At 35.0% G+C, this 15,204-nt stretch overlaps 2 pseudogenes; one reads left to right on the top strand and one right to left on the bottom strand.

Annotated features, from left to right (window-relative positions):
* Positions 1-200: 200 nt before the first annotated feature.
* On the bottom strand, positions 201-1,590 carry LOC122732608 (annotated as a pseudogene).
* A 9,237-nt stretch (positions 1,591-10,827) lies between these two features.
* Positions 10,828-11,295, top strand: LOC122732774 (annotated as a pseudogene).
* Positions 11,296-15,204: the final 3,909 nt, after the last annotated feature.

Below are 15,204 nucleotides of genomic sequence, written 5' to 3'. Positions count from 1 at the left end.
TCCCCACTCTAATGATTCCAGAGTGATTCTTGGAAGAAGTCTTGCAGGAAAGGTCTGACTGCAACTTGGCCAAGTCCCAAAGATTGATCCATTTTTGGTGGGTGGGTAAGTTGAGGAGCAACTATGAAGAGGGGAGGACCAGTGGAAGCCGTGTTGCCATTGGGTTCTGGGGCAAGATCAGGAGCAGTAAGGTAATGTGCTCAGTAAACCCAGGAGACAGGAACTCACTGAGGAGAACTGCATTCCTGCTCAAAGGCCTCTTGCAATATCTTGAGGCACTCATCAATACCATTATTTACCAGCATAAGATCAAAATAATGTGCATATCTGTTGTGGATAGTCTCAGGATCCTTTTGCAGTTGCTGCAAAGCTTCTGACTGATGGGCCTTGTCTGTCTGTCTGGAAGGGGGACAGTTCTGCCGACTGAATAATCTTCAGGGTCTGGGGCTCAATGTCCAGGATGGCGACATTTTCCTGCTGATGGATCTGGTGCAATGTCTCAAATTTGGTGCCAAACATGTTGCCCTGGTAGCTGCCAAATTCCAAGAACTCGTTGGCTGAGATATTCTTGGTCATCTCCTTGGTGGAGATGAAGTGATAATCCTTCCCATTTTCTTCACTCTTCTTTGGAGGTCGGGTGGTATATGGAGCTGGGTACACAAACTTCTCTGGGTTCTTGTTGACCATGGCATTCTTGATGTGGCTGCAACCGACTCCATTGGCTCCTATTAGCACCAGGGTCTTCCTCTTTAATGCAGGGAGCTGCACAACTTCCTTATAGGAAACCACGTCCAACTGATTGAAAATTGAGTTGTGCTTCACCAGGTACTTGTCTTTGTACTTCTTCTTCTTCCCCCGAAGGGGGCTGCAGCTTGGGGACTCAGCCCAAGTAGTTGACTGGGCCACTCTTGCCACTGTCCACTCTTGCAGCTCCGGAGAGGGAATCAAGCCCGTAGCTTCCCGGGTAGAGCCTTCCACCCTGCCCTGCCACCAGTTGTTGTCATCCTTGTTGATGTTCTGAATGATGTCCCCTGTGGCAAACTTGAGGCCTGCGTCCTTGCAGGGAATCTGGGGATCCTTCTGGGGATTGTAATCAAACTGGGCTCTCATGAACATCTGGAGAGCAGGGTGATGGTTTTGTTGGTTGGGAATCACTTTTAATGAGATCATTCCTTTGGTTTCTTTCATCACCTTCTGCAGCTGATCCACAGAGTGGTTTGTTACACTCATGTCATTGATTTCCAAGATTTCATCTCCCATGTGAAGGGAGCCTTGTCTGTGAATCATGCCTCCATGGAGAATTCTGGCCACCATGCAGGACTGTTTCTCATTCAGCTTCAGAGTAATTCCCATGGGAATTACTGAATGAAGCGGACTTTCCGTGGTTCACACTGGCTGCTTTGACCTGGTCCAGGACTAGCTGGTGCAGCAGACCCGTTGGTGTATATGTCCTCCATCACAGCATTTGAGGGAAAGGAAGCAACCTCGGGCTCGGTGCGGTTCTGCAGCAAGTGCTCCAGGTAGAGAGAGGTTGGATAGGGCCGTCCACATACTGCTCACGCTCTTCCTCTGGCTCGACTTAAGCGTCATCTCGGGCCAAAAGCGAGCCTCTCGGGAGCCTGGCACTGCCGGAGATGTGGCCGGGCACTGACTGATGGACTAACTTAGCAGCCACCGCCGGCACCAGGCAACTGCCAGAAGCTCAGCGATCCCGGAGGGAGACGTAGATGAGCCGGGAGGGAGATGTAGGAAGAAGGGAATGGGAGGAGAGAGAGAGAAACACGGAGAGAGGGAGAATTGTTTTGCTTTTTAATGCCCCCTCCCCCAATCTGTCCTTCCTTCCTTCACCTTCTCCCCCCCACACACACACACATACACTTATCTCCTTTTCCTCCAACTTTCCCTCAGGGAAAAATATATTGCTATACACACTTGAGTGTGTATGTTATTCCCTCTTTGAGCCAATTTTGAGGACAGAATCGTTCATTCACTCCCCCACTCCTTCCCCATCTTCCACTCCACTCCATAAGCTTTTTTCTTGTTTCCTTCATGTGAGCTACTTTTCTCCAGCCTACCTCTCCATTTTCCTTTCTTTGAGTGCATTACTCTTACCCCTTAAATTCCTTTTAAAGATGTCATCATGGGTCATCTAGGTGACTCAATGGACAAAGAATCAACCTTGGACCCAGAAGGCCCTGAGCCCATATCCAGCCCCAGACATAAGCCAGCCCACCCTGCCTGCCCCACAAAAAACCAAGGATAAACAAAAAATAAATGCTTCACAGATATCATACCTTCATATTCAATTCACACCTGTTCCCTCTGTCTAAGTATATTCCTTTCAGCTGCTCTAATATAGAGAAAGTTCTTATGAGTTAGAAGCATTATCTTCCTATGTGGAAATGTAAACAATTTAACCTTTTAATTTCCCTCATGATTTCTTTTTCCTGTTTACCTTTTTATGCTTTTCTGGGATCTTGTCTTTGAAAGTCAAATTTTCTATTCAGTTCAGGTTTTTTCATCATGAATACCTGAAAGTCCTCTTTTTCATCGAAGTCCCATTTTTCCTCCTGAAAGATTAGACTAAGTTGTGCTGGTTTGCTCTCCATAATATGATATTCCATGCCCTCTGGTCCTTTAATGTAGATGATGATGGATGTTGAATTATACTTAAAGTAGCTCCACAGTATTTGAATTCTTTTTTTCCAGCTGCTTGCAATATTTTCTCCTTGATCTTGGATCCCTGGAATTTGACTATAATAATCCTAGAAGTTTTCCTTTTGGGATCTCTTTCAGGAGGTGATCAATGGATTCTTTCAATTTCTGATTTACTTTCTCCTTCTAGAATATCAGGGCAATTTTCCCTAACAATCTCTTGGAATATACTTATTTTGATCATGGTTTTCAGGTAGTCCAATGATTTTCAGATTATCTCTCCTGTATCTATTTTCCAGGAGAGCTGTTTTTCCAAGGAGATATTTCATATTGCCCTCTATTTGTTAATTCATTTGGATTTGCTCTACTGTCTCTTGGTTTTTCATAAAATCACTAGCTTCCATTTGTTCAATCCTAATTCTTGGACAATTTTCTCCAGAGAGCTTTTGTATCTCCTTTCCCATTTGTTTTTCAAGCTGTTGACTTTTTTCATGACATTCCTGAATCACTCTCATTTGTGAGTTGAAGGAAAGGGTCAAATCTGTGGAATAATATAGAACCTGGCAGAAAAGATCATGAAGGAAAGGCCTAAAAGTGTAGCCATGGAAAAACTATTCAGTGATAATAAGGAGGACACAAATACCCAAAAGAACTAGTGAGGAAAATACGGAGCAAAAATTCAATGGCAAAAGACTTCTCAGATAATGGTTATCAAATCAACATTGTTCTAGGGAATATTTATCTAATTCTTTCTGTTCCAGCACCCTCTGTTCATATAGGATACAACAAGACATCATATTTAATCTAGTTCTTACTGATGCTGAAGTTAGCTTTCTACTCTCTATATCGTGCTGCTTCTCAGTGTAAAAAAAATATATATAATATATGTAATATATATAATATATGTAATATATATGTAATATATTACATATATATAATATATATGTAATATATTACATATATATAATATATATTGCAAGAAATAACAAAGAAACATATTTTAATGCAGTATTAATTTGAATAAAGGCCATGATAGTAACATAAAATTTTAGGAAACTAATAGTTCTAAGTTAGGAATGAATAAAACCAATGGAAGTAAAAAAGAAAGACAATGTTTATCTAAACAAATCATTGCAATAATTATTTTACTAATCTATCTATGTGCACACACACACATATACACACATTTCTTAGAATTATATATAACATTATAAATGCTGACAATGAGATTTGGCATAAAGAAATGTTAAAGATTAAAAAATGAAAAATAACAAATACATTGTTTATACACCATAATGTTAAATAATACTTATTAAAGGAATTACAGTCAAAGAACAAGTATTAAAAATACAAATTGGTAATGTGGAACTAAATTATAACAATAATAAAGCAAAATATTAAAATATTATTTTTGCTAAATGTCACCTGGGGGAAAATAGTTTCTCAGGAAATTTATTTTAACAAAAAAGAAGGAGCATCAATGGACTGTGCATACAAATAAAATATTAGACAAGAAATAAGTTAGCAACAACATTAGCTAGTTTAATCAAGAAATAACATTTCAAGTCACTCATTAAAGTGTGGATCAAAAAGAAGTTGATGTGTACCTACAGGAATATAAAATATTTTGCATATAAAATAAAGATTTCAATAATCTAATTTCTGGAATAAAAATTAATCTGGCAATTCATGAAATGACTACTAAGAAGATATACAGAAGGATTACTAAGAAGACTACTAAGAACAGATACAGGCATCCTTGGCTAGATGGATTTATTAGTGAATTTTATCAAACATTTAAAGAGTCATTAATACTTTTAAAATGTCCTAAAATGGTGAAAGAAGGCACTTTTTATGAGAGACAAAAAAAAATAATGAAAACTATAGATTTATTTCAGTAGGACAAAAATTTTTAAATAAAATTTTCATAATGAAATGTCAGCAACATATCCAGAAAAAAATAATTCCCTATAACAAAGTTATACATATGTCAAGAAAGATTCAATTTTCTTGGGGAAAGGATATGAACAATAGAAATAACAAAAACAAAGCAAATAAACAGAAAACCTGAAAATAATGCAAGTGCTTTATTACTTGCTACAGAAAATTAGGATATTCATTTTTGAAATTAAAAACAAAGTACAAACATTGTAGAAATTGGAGCAGTTTAATGTCATTGTGCTCTTCTAATAGAAAGAGCAAGCAATTGTTTCAGTTTATAATCAATGTATTTCCTAGTACAAAGAATGTTAACGTAGGCATTTTGCCTCCCTCCCCTATTATTTGACATATTTTTATAAATGCTAACTATAATAAGAAAATGAAATTAATGTTATAAACTTAGCCAAAGTGAAAAAAAACTTTATACATCTATTTAACAGACTAAATTCTTTATAAAAACTTAATAACTATGAACATAATTACAAAACAATTTTCACACAAACCAAATCATATCTAAATAAGTAGAAAATATCAATTGCTTATGGAAAGGCTGAGCTAATATAAAATAAAAATGACAATTCAACCTAAATTTACTTATTCAATGCCATACCAATCAGACTACTTAAAAATTATTTTATAGAGATAAAAAAAATAACAAAATTCATCTGGAAAAACAAAAGGTAAAGAATATCAGGGGTACTAATGAAAAGAATTGCACAGGAAGGTGGGCTAGCTCTACCAAATTTGAAGTTTTACTAAAACCAGCAGTCATCAAAACAATTTGATACTTGCTAAGAAATAGAGTGGTGGATCAATGGAAAAGGTTAGGCACAAGAGACACAGTAGCAAATGACTTTAGTAATATACTGTTTGATAAAACCAAAGACTACAGCTTCTGGGATAGGAACTCAGTATTGAGAAAAAACTTCAGGGAAACCTGGAAGATGGTATGGAAGAAACAAGGCATAGACCAACATCTTACACCTTACACTAAAAGAAGGTCAATAGTGGTACAAGATTTAGACATAAAAGGTGATACCATAGGTAAATTAGGAGAGGAAGGAATAATTAGACTGTCGGATTTATGGAAAGAAGAAGCATTTATGACCGAGATAGAGACTATTATGAAATGGAAAATGGATGATTTTGATTACATTGAATTAAAAAGGTTTTGTACAAACAGAAGCAATAAATCCAAAATTAGAAGGAAGGCAGAAAGCTGGGAAATAATTTTTATAGCCAGCATTTCTGATAAAGGCCTCATTTGTAAAATATATTGGGAACTAAATCAAATTTATAAGATTCCAATTCATTCCCCAATTGAGAAATGGTCAAAGGATATGAACAGGCAGTTTTCTGATGAAATCAGAGCTATCTATTGCCACATGAAAAAATGTTCTAAAAACACTCCTGATTAGAGAAATGCAAATTAAAACAACTCTGAGATGCCATCTGACACCTATCAGATTGGCTAATATGACAAAAAAAGGAAAATAATAAACTTTGAAGAAGCTGTGGGAAAATTAGTACACTAATGCATTGTTGCTGGAACTGTGAAGTCATCCAATCATTCTGGAGAACAATTTGGAACTATTCCCAAAGGGCTATAAATCTGTGCATACCCTTTGACCCAGCAATACCACTAAAAGGTCTTTTCCCCAAAGAGATCATAAAAAAGGAAAAGGACCCACATGTACAAAAATAATTAGAGTTGCTTTTTTTGTGGTGGCAAGGAACTGGAAATTGAGGGGTTGCCCATCAATTGGGGAATGGCTGAACAAGTTCTGGTATATGAATGTAATGGAATACTATTGTGCTGTAAGAAACAATGAGCAGCAGATTTTAGAGAAACCTGGGAGGACTTACTTGAACTGATGCTGAGGGAGATGAGCAGAACCAAGAGAACATTGTATACAGTATCAACAATATTGTGTGTTGATCAACTGTGAAAGACTTGACTCTTCTCAGCAGTGCAATGGTCCAAGATAGTTCCAAAGGACTCATGATGGAAAATATTCTCCAAATCCAGAAAAAAAAAAGAACTATGGAATGTAGATGCAGATAGAACCATACTATGTTTTTTTTTCTTTTTTGAGGTTTTTCCTTTTTGCTCTGATTCTTCTTTCACACCATGACTAATGCAGAAACATGTTTAATGTGATTGTACACGTATAACCTATATCAGATTGCTTGCTGTCTTGGGGAGGGGGAGGGAGGGGATGGAGGGAGAAAAAATTGAAACTAGAAATCCTATAAAACAAATGATGAAAACTATCTCTATGCATAACTGGAAAATAATAAAATACTTTTATGGGAAAAAAACTTAGTAGAAGAAATACTTAGTAAATTCTAAAGAATCAGTGGGGAAAATCTAGTTGTGACAGTTTGTTTCAGTAATTGAGCAGGTTACCAAGTAAATTAACAAAAGTGATCAATATTTAAACAAATTACTAACAAAAAAGAAAAAAAAGAAGAAATCTAAAAACTAAATATCATTCAAGAAAAAACAAATATATAAAAAATATTATTTAATTTACCAAGGTACAACACTTATAAAGATATATTTACAAAAACACTCTTTAACAGATATAAAGACAATGGAAAAGTCAGTATTTATCACTGACCTATAACATGAACTGAAGTAGAGTGAAAAGTTCTACAAAATAACAGCAATAGTGGGGGATGATCTGCTGGGAAGCATGTGGTTATTTTCAACAAGGCAATGATCCAATATAACCCTGAAGGTCTTCTGAAGATTGCCACCCATCTGCAGAGAAAGAACTGATAGTATCTGAAAACAGATGGAAACACATTTTAAAATTTTTGTTCCTTTCCACTCTGACAATTGCTTAATCTGAAGTTTTGGGTTTTTTTACTCTTTTCTCTCACAACTATCTAATATGGGAATTTTTCCATGACTACTCATGTATAACTTATTTTGAATTGCTTGAGTTCTTGCGGGTGGAGGGTGGGAATGGAGGGGGGAAGAGAAATTGGAACACAAAGTTTAAAAAAAATTGGTGTTAAAATTTAGTTTTTACATATATTTTGGAAAAATAAAATTCTATTAAAAACAATATATTAAAAATGACATCCTGCTTATAGTATACAGATTTCATAAAAATCATAGAATTTCACAGTTAGAAGGTATCTCAATGTCTTTATAATTTAAAATGGCCATAAAAGAAATATTATCGATCATATAACAAATGTATTATTAGCATCAAATTCTGTGACTCCACTACACATACACAAAAACACACATATACTCTCTGATTAGTTAGATCTTCTTGTCAAATCTTTTTTTCAAAGGATGTTAATATTTCATTTCCACTCAACCAGAAAATCCATAATATCAACCAAGGAAATATGAGGCTATAAGCGTAAGCCAGGAGATCATATTGAAACAGTGAATGAAGATAATACTTGTAAATGCCTTGATCCTTCCCAGGAAAGCAATTTACTGAAACTTTGACTAAAACATTGAGACATTTACATTCTCAAATTAAAACTAAATAGGAGCTACGTAATATCATTCTCTGTCTCTCTCTGTCTCTTTCTCAACATTTTGAACAATTAGAGTTAATATCTTTGTTGAACACTCTTTTAATGTTAATCATTTGTGCCATTGGCATTTTGGATAGTCACTGAGTTCATTTATTTATTTTTATTGAATTTTTAATTTATAAAACAGAGCATGAATTTCCATTCCATATTAGAATTTAGAGAAAGATAATTGCACATGAAACTGCAAATTGATTATGTACAATTTGCTATTTCTTTTAAATATAATAAAGTCATATGATTTATTTTTATCCATTTTGTCTTCCCTCTCTCCCTGCCCTAATGGTGGCTACCATTATACATAAATATGCATATATTTATATATTTGTGTACATAAAATCATTTTATAAAGAGTTCTATTAATCAGTTCTTTCTCTGGATGCAGATGGTATTTTCCTTAATATGTCCTTTGTAGTTAATTCAGGAATTTATAATAGTCAAAATTACTTAGTCACTCAAAGTTGTTCTTAAAATATTTTTTTTTCTGTAGCTGTATATAACATTCTCTTGGTTCTGCTTATTTCACTCTTCATTATTTTATGCAAGTCTATCAATGTTTTTCCTAAAATCAACCTATTCATCATTTCTATATCACAGTACTATTTCATTGTGATCATATACTACACCTTGTTCAGCCATTCCTCAATTGATGTGCATCCCCACAATTTCTAATTCTTTACTACCACAAAGAGAATTGCTATAAATATTTTATAACATAGAAGTTCTTTTCCTTTTTCTCTAATCATTATTTTGTAATAAAACTAACAATGATATTGTTGGGTCAAAGGTATAGGCAATTTAATAAGTCTTTGTACAGAATTCAAAATTCCTTTCCAAAATGGTATCCCCACAATTTCTAATTCTTTACTACCACAAAGAGAATTGCTGTAAATACTTAACAGTTGAAATTTCCACAAAACAATGAATGTGTCCCAGTTTTTCCACATGCCTTCCAACATTTGCACTTTCCCCTTCAATAATTTTAGCCAACTTGATAGGTTATATGTCAAGGTTTTGTTTGTTTGTTTTTTAAACTGTATTTTCTTATCAATAATGACGTAGAGCATTTTCTCCATATTACTAGAATTTTTTAAAAATTTCTTTATTGGAAAACTAATATTTTTTGACCATTTATCATTTGAGAGTTATTGATTTTCTTATAGATTTGACAAAGTTCTTTCTATATTTGAGACTATTGAGAAGCTATGATTTTCCCCAATTTTCTGCTTTCCTTCTGATTTTCACTATATTTATTTTATTTTTCAAACCTTTTTAATGTAATATAATTGACATTTTCTGTTTTATGCTGTAAGGAATTAATTTTGATTTGGGTTTTCTATGACCCCATCTTTGGCTAAAATTAGAAACCCTGGCACATGTCCATGTTCCCTGACATTGTGCCAGACACCCACATGCCTATATGAGCCTAACTAAATTATAATGACGGAAGCCCCACCATGACTAGAAGCTTGGTGAGGACAGGTCAGGTAATCTTCAGAATCCAGAAGCTGGGGGGCTGGCATTTGTAAAGCCACTTGTTAGTTATGTCAATCAGGGTTTTCAGCCAATTAACTTGGGGCTGTGTGTGGGGTTGGCCCTATTTCCTGTGAGAGAGGGGGCTTCGGGGAGAGAGAAGGGAGGAGAGTGCACTTCAGAACAAGTGAAAGTGGGAGAGGGACACTGCGCAGCTGATTCTTTTTGAAACTGTTTCTGGGTGGTGGTGAATTTCTGGGTTGTATTTTTTCCTTCCCCATTCCCTTTTTCATTGTCCCTAGTTCTATTGACCTTACTTGTGTTTAAATTTGTTCCCATTAATAAACCCTGCTTTGTTTTCTGAAAGAGGCTGTTAATCTCCTTTCTTACCCCAATATTATGGTGAGCCATCCAATTAACTCTTCACTTATTAAATTTTGGCCCTTAAAATACCTCACTATGCTCTCTGTATCCCTTGTTTATTCATACATTGTTCACCTGTCCATAAGTCAGATAAATAAAATGTTCCATGTTCTTCAAATTTTCTAGTTCTTTCTCTCCTAATATCTAGGACATGAATCTATTTTGACCTTATCTTGGTCAATGGTGTAAAATATAAGTCTATGCCTAATGTATTTCTTATTTTAAAGGTTGCTCATCTTTGCTTATTTCATTTTTTTTTTGAGGCAATTGTGGTTAAGTGACTTGCCAGGGTCACAAAGCTAGTAAGTATCAAGTATCTGAGGCCTGATTTGAACTCAGTTCCTCCTGAATCCAGGGCCAGTGCTTTATCCACTGTGCCACCTAGCTGCCCCACTTATTTCTTTTTTATGGCGAATATCTGTGAGATTGCTTTCCACCATTCTCAACTATTTTTTACCAAATGATAAATTTATATCTCCAAAACTTAAGCCTTTACACTGCTCAAATACAAGGGTATTATATTTATTCATTATTAATTTACATTTTCAGAACATACTATAAAGAATTTGCAAAGAATCTCAACAAAATCCATACAGTATTCATGAACGAAAATGACCCTTATGGTTAAGGCAACTATAGACAGATTAATGCTCTGTTGAAAATTGAGAAAGAAAATTAATTGAACATATGATAAACAGGTTAAAAACCTATAGTAATGGTTTACCAATAAATATACATCATTTAAAAAAGACATTGCTCCTTTTCCTTAAGATGGCACCGAAGGTGAAGAAGGAAGTGGTGGTTCCCCCCAAGATGGAAGCCAAGGCCAAGGCTTTGAAGGCCAAGAAGGCAGTATTGAAGGGTGTGCACAGCTACAAAAAGAAGATCTAAACATCCCCCAACTTCCAGCGACCCAAGACTCTAAGACTTCAAAGGCAGCCCAAGTACCCTGGGAAAATTGCCCCGAGGAGAAACAAGCTTGACCACTATGCCATCATTAAGTTTCCCTTGACCACTGAGTCTGCTATGAAGAAGATAGAGGACAACAACACCCTTGTCTTCATTGTGGATGTCAAGGCCAACTATCATCAGTTTAAGCAAGCTGTAAAGAAGCTTTATGACATTGATGTGGCCAAGGTCAACACACTGATCAGGCCTGATGGAGAGAAGAAGGCCTATGTCAGACTGGCTCCAGACTATGATGCTTTGCATGTTGCCAACAAAATTGGAATTGTCTAAACAGTGTCCAGGAAGACTCAGTTCCAATGTTTCCCCAGACACTTGACACTTAATAGCCATGTTCATCCATCAGCAACTCACTATACCTGAATTGTCCCGCATACTCCTACTATTTAATAAAGAGCACGTACTACTACTATATAATAAAGAAAATTTCTGGTAAAAAAAAATAAATTAAAAAAAATAAAAAGACATTGCTAAAATTTATTAATAAAAGTTAATAATAGTAGCCTACTGTTAGATTTTTACCTGGATAGCAGTCCCCATATAATTGGAATGTAATTAAAAATTCATTAATTATGAAAGGAGCCAATGATACAGATAACATTTAAGAATGGAATCAAAAGGCAACATCTGTATGAATTTAGTCTACAATGTGCAGATGAGAAAACATGGAATAAATTACCTAGTCATTCAGATATGTGTGTGGGAATGGAGAAGCTTGTGATAGTAAATTAGATAATTAGATCTTCATTGTTACTGTACACTATAGAAATATGGTAACATATTCAGGTCTTAATTTTCATTCTCCTGACTTATTTAGTCAAAAAGCTTAAAACCCCAAAGACTCATAATAGGAGATCACAATAATACAGCAACAGAATGTGACACATATCATTTCTATTTTCCTATTACTGGAGTTATATTAAAAATGCTTTCATTTTAATTGTTTATTCAGGAACAAAGAATACATTATTATGTATTTCCAAAAGTCAATGATTATTAAATATAAATGAATAATACAACAATAACAAACTCTCTTTGGACAGTTTTTGTTTGAACTCCATCTGAAAAGTTAAAGATGAGATAACAAAAAAAGTAAGCAACAACAACAATAATGAACATTACATCTATTTCCTTGAATGAAAAACTCTTATATGTATATATAAAACCCACTTGAGGGTAGCTAGGTGGCACAGTGGATAGAACACTGGCCCTGGAGTCAGGAGTACCTGAGTTCAAATCTGGCTTCAGACATTTGACACTTACCAGCTGTGTGACCCTGGGCAAGTCACTTAACCCCAATTGCCTCACCCCCCCCAATAAATAAATAAATATTTAGAATGCCTAATTGTGAAGTTTGCAAAAATACCCTACTCCTTTTTTCCCCATTTTGAAAGCATAGTAATTTGTTTATTTTAGATGACCAACTTAGTTTGCTTCTGAGAACAATGTGATTATTGTTCTTCAAGCTTATGAGTAAATTTACTCATTTGTGTGTTAATATTTCTTCAGTTGAGATTTTAAATAAAATTATAAATTTTTTCCTTTTTAATACATCTCTGTAATTAACATGTATAGTATTTAAGGTCAGTTTTGATGGTTGGATGTATTGAAACCATAGATATATGCAAATAATGCTATTGAATGGTATTTGTATTGTATAGTAAAGTTAGCCAAGTTTCCATTCAACAATAACCCTTTGAGATAGTTGGTACAAATATAAGCCTCATACATATAACATGGAGCTTAGGTTAAATAAGAAGTTTCTCCTGTGAGGAGAAAAACCAAAGATAACCAGATAACAGAGATGACATATAGAGGAATCAAGAGACTCTTAACATTTAGATTGACCAACTAGATATCAGGATGGATATACCTAAGAAGGAAGTGGAGATGAAATTCCATAGCAGGAAAGTCAATTGGGGTAGCTACTACCTGACTGGAGCTAGGAGAAGGAGATAACCCCAAAGGTCAGGACCATCATTTCAAAAAAAATACCCCTCAACTCTGACAAGCATCCAACCTTTCCCCACCCCAAAAGGGAATCTTCTAATTTTTAAGTGGACACCCCTTTTGTCCTTTATAAAAGATTTTGCCTTTATTCTGTTCAAGGAGGAGAATATTTCTAAGCCCTGCTCCACATGGGTGAAGTCTTTGACTTCCTACTCATTTTTTTCTCTAGCACCAAATAAAATTATTTATTGAGAAATATATAAGAACTACCAATTCTTGCCCATAACATATTGATGAAAGAACATGAAATTCAGACCAAGTTCTTCTGATTTATACTCAGTTTGTTTTGTGTTACAACAAAGAACTTGAGATATCTCAGGTTATTAACCTCCAATAAGTGATTTGGAAAAATTTCTTGGATATTAGAACATTCAGACATAATAACAGTTATGGAGAGGGTAGAAAATGGACACTGGAGGACTTTTTATAGATCCTCCCATATTTAAGGATGGCATCCAGGGAATACTTCTCATCATTTCCCACCAAGCTACTTTCCTGGAAAATGAAATATCCAAAAATTTATCATTTTGTAAGATGAAATCAACTCATTCCTCCTCACATCATTTCCTACCTGGCTGCCAGCCTTCATCATACCTCAGGCTGCACAATCCCTCCTCCCCTTCTTATTTCAACTTAATTTACCTGTCTTTCCCCATTAAATTATTAATTTCTTGAGGGTAGAGGTTGTGTTATGCCTTTCTTTGTAACCACAACATTTAACACAATAGATGCTTAATAGATGATTCTTGACTCTGGTGTTACTTCTTACTAAATCTCAGGAAAACATGATTTCTTAGCCTGTCCATTAGGCAAAAGACTAGTTTTAATCTTCTGTAATTAGCTATACTAGTACTATTTTTAAAAGCCTAAAAACAAGTGAGGCAGTGTGTTGTAGTGGATAGCGAATTGTCCTTATAATCATGAGCCCCTGGGTTCACCTCTCACATCTAAGAAATACTACCTGTATGATCCGAGGAAAATCATTTGACCTTTTAGTACCCCAGTAAACTTTCTAAGATTAAGAACTAAAGAGAAGATTATAATTTGCTTTGATATAAGTAATCCCTCACCATTAACTCCCTATATGTGTAAAAAAATGGAAGTCTGTTATGTAGAGGTTCCTATAATACGGAGATTTCTCATCATAGGGAGGTGCTCTGTCTTCTAATTTGTATTTTAAAAAGTAAATGGATTGTCAATAGGAGTTTCAGAGTTTTCATCGCATTTAGAATCTGAAGGGTATATATACTGACTGATTCAATTCATTTTCTGTCTTTCTGTCTATGTCTGTCTGTCTGTCTGTCTCCCTGAGTCTCTGATATGTGCCTGGTGATGTTTTAAAATAAAAAAATTGAAACAAAATTATTTCAGGCAGATTTAAATCAGCTATGAACATAGAAAAAAGACTAGATGCCCCCGGTAGGTGCTTTCTAACCGAAGCATATTATAATATTCTGACTACACAATCATTCACAAGAGTTGTCAAGTACTATTTCACCTAAATATTTTAGACAAGGAAATGTTGATGCAATTTGAGTTAATTTTCCCAACTAAATAAAACTGAATAGATTTTTTCCCTCCTTTGCAAACTGGATTTAACAGTGTAGTACATTTTCAGACCAAGACTTCTTTGGTTTTTACTCTTCAGACAAAAGGTCTGCTTCTAAACTCTTGACAGAAGGCTCCAAAGATGGAAGTAGGGATGCACTCATGTCTGTTTATGGTACTCATTTGAAAGATGGATTGCAAGTTGGCAGGGAGACAAGGTTTACTATATAGCCTGGCATAGTTGCTTATCATATCTTAGTAACCAAAGACATCCCAGGGGTATAGAGAACACTGAACCATTAATATCAATTTCTCTACTAGGCAGTTATATAAACTGACAGTTTGGCAGAAGACATGACTTTTCCCTACCAATCACTGATTGTCTCTGAAATTTCATTAAAATATATAAAAACAATTTTAATTACCCATACTCAAATTTAAAGTGTCAGTATTTTTAAAGAAAAATATGAAAGCTGCAATGAGATCAACTTGATGTTAACATGTTTTCAGCTACCCTGCAGTTTATCACATTAAGAACTCTGGTTTCTAATAATCTGGCTTTTAATGATACTGAAAATACAGTGAAATGTGTGATTTTTGTTTCCTGGAATTGACAGCAGCACT

The sequence above is a fragment of the Dromiciops gliroides genome, chromosome 6, assembly GCF_019393635.1.
Source record: "Dromiciops gliroides isolate mDroGli1 chromosome 6, mDroGli1.pri, whole genome shotgun sequence".
Classification (NCBI taxonomy): domain Eukaryota; kingdom Metazoa; phylum Chordata; class Mammalia; order Microbiotheria; family Microbiotheriidae; genus Dromiciops; species Dromiciops gliroides.
The sequence above is the reverse complement of the archived record's forward strand: the minus strand, read 5'-3'. Positions and strand labels throughout refer to the sequence as shown.